Raw genomic sequence first — 2,500 nt, 5'->3', positions numbered from 1 at the left:
TTTGATATAATTGCTATGCTTAGTGTGTGACTCGTTGGTTAGGGTTAGGATTAAAAAAAAAGACCAGCCCCATAGTATGAAAACCAACTCATCACTTCGTATTATCTGGATCTAAAGAACCAGACAAAATATGATAAATTGGTCATATCTTTGTAGCAACTGAAATCTTTTAACTTTAATTCTAAGTTTAAAACAATATACAGAAGAAGGGTGTGGATAAACGGAAGGATGAGAGAAAGAGAGAAAAAGAATATCAATATTGCTATAGAATTCCAATATGTAAGGTCTATGTATAAGTCCTCTCAAAAAAACAGTGTAATAAAGCATCAATACTAGTTGATTCATCCATAATGAACTAAATATTAAACGAATCAGAAGAAAGAAATCAAGAGCTTCGAGCCAATAAAGACTAAGAAGGTTGACTCAAGAATAAATTGGATTATTAGCTCCATTGCAAATTCGGACCTAACCATTAAGTACGAGGCGATGGGAACGATGGAACCTGTGAACGCAAAAGATTTTATTGAACAAATGAATCTTAATGATTCGCTAGTCGGGACGGCGAAATGAACCGGAAATCTATTCATCTATTCTGAGAAGTCATGAACAAGTCCTAGCGCGGAAATAGAGATTGCAAGAGTAAATATTCGCCCGCGAAAACTTTATTTTTTTATAAATTTAAAAAAAAAATGTGAATATCTATTTAATATAGATTAAAATCTAAGTGAAATATAGATTAAAATCTAAGTGAAATTCCATTTTGAAGCCTTTTATTCGCGAGGAGCTGAATGAGAAGAAACTCTCACGTCCAGTTCTGTAGTAGAGATGGAATTCCAAAACACCCATCAACTATAACCCCAAAAGAACTAGATTCCGTAAACAACATAGAGGAAGAATGAAGGGAATGGCTTATCGAGGTAATCGTATTTGTTTCGGTAAATATGCTCTTCAGGCACTTGAACCTGCTTGGATCACATCTAGACAAATCGAAGCCGGTCGACGAGCAATGACACGAAATGCACGCCGTGGGGGAAAAATATGGGTACGCATATTTCCAGACAAGCCAATTACCATAAGACCTGCTGAAACACGTATGGGTTCAGGGAAAGGATCCCCCGAATATTGGGTAGCAGTTGTTAAATCGGGTCGAATACTATATGAAATAGGTGGAGTAACTGAAAATATAGCTAAAAGGGCTATTTTAACAGCAGCATCGAAAATGCCTATACGAACTCAATTTATTAGTTCGGGATAAAAAAAAGAACCCACAGAAATGAGTCTTTAGGGATGAAAAAAAGACCACACAGGTCTCTTTTTTTGGACAAACAATATTTCTTTTATTTTCTTCATCCTTTGAATTGGAAGAATAGACTAAAAAATTGATATGATTCAACCTCAGACTTATTTAAATGTAGCGGATAACAGCGGGGCTCGAGAATTGATGTGTATTCGAATCATAGGAGCTAGCAATCGTCGATATGCTCATATTGGTGACGTTATTGTTGCTGTGATCAAAGAAGCATTACCAAACATGTCCCTAGAAAAATCAGAAGTAGTCAGAGCTGTAATTGTTCGTACCTGTAAAGAACTTAAACGTGACAACGGTATGATAATACGATATGATGACAATGCCGCAGTTGTGATTGATCAAGAAGGAAATCCAAAAGGAACTAGAATCTTTGGTGCAATTCCTCGGGAATTGAGACAATTAAATTTTACTAAAATAGTTTCATTAGCTCCCGAGGTATTATAAAATAAAAAGAGATCGTGAAATCTTTATAAAGAAATAAATTAAGAACTAGATTAATTCCTAGATTGTGTCTCACGTATATACCTTTCAACTTCATATTCATAAACCAATAAAAAAAAGAAAAACATGTTAATTATATCCAATTTTGAGACATCAATCATTTTAGTTCATCATGGGTAGGGACACTATTTCTGAGATAATAACCTCTATACGAAATGCTGATATGGATAAAAAACGAGTTGTTCGTATAGCATCTACTAATATTACCGAAAATATTGTTAAAATACTTTTCCGCGAAGGTTTTATCGAAAACGTCAGAAAACATCAAGAAAAAAACAAATATTTTTTGGTTTTAACCCTGCGACATAGAAGGAATAGGAAAAGACCCTATAGAAATTTTTTAAATTTAAAACGGATTGGCCGACCTGGTTTACGAATATATTCTAACTCTCAACGAATTCCTAGAATTTTAGGTGGGATGGGGATTGTAATTCTTTCTACTTCTCGAGGTATAATGACAGACCGGGAAGCTCGACTAGAAAGAATTGGCGGAGAGTTGTTGTGTTCTATATGGTAATCCGTTTAATATCCAACGACTCTCTTTCTATTTGTAAAAAAAAGAAGTTGTCTAATAGCGTTTCTCGTACATTAGTTGATACTTCAAGGGGGCTTTACCTGGAATGAAAGAACAAAAATGGATTCATGAAGGTTTAATTACTGAATCACTTCCCAACGGCATGTTCCGGGTTC

The 2,500-nt window shown here is 34.8% G+C and overlaps 1 long non-coding RNA gene across 1 annotated transcript in view; it reads right to left on the bottom strand.

The window, feature by feature from the left end:
* LOC142535523 (uncharacterized) overlaps positions 1-1,087 on the bottom strand; it is a 2,041-nt gene extending 954 nt beyond the window's left edge. The window contains exons 1-2 of the long non-coding RNA XR_012817578.1: positions 851-1,087; positions 1-18 (exon numbers count right to left, since the gene is read on the bottom strand). The exon at positions 1-18 is cut by the window's left edge and continues 954 nt beyond it. This is a non-coding gene — a long non-coding RNA (uncharacterized LOC142535523). The remainder of the gene's footprint in view (positions 19-850) is intronic.
* Between the last annotated feature and the right edge of the window lie 1,413 nt (positions 1,088-2,500).

This window comes from Primulina tabacum, unplaced genomic scaffold, assembly GCF_025594145.1.
Source record: "Primulina tabacum isolate GXHZ01 unplaced genomic scaffold, ASM2559414v2 Contig1059, whole genome shotgun sequence".
In the NCBI taxonomy this organism is placed as follows: domain Eukaryota; kingdom Viridiplantae; phylum Streptophyta; class Magnoliopsida; order Lamiales; family Gesneriaceae; genus Primulina; species Primulina tabacum.
The sequence above is the reverse complement of the archived record's forward strand: the minus strand, read 5'-3'. Positions and strand labels throughout refer to the sequence as shown.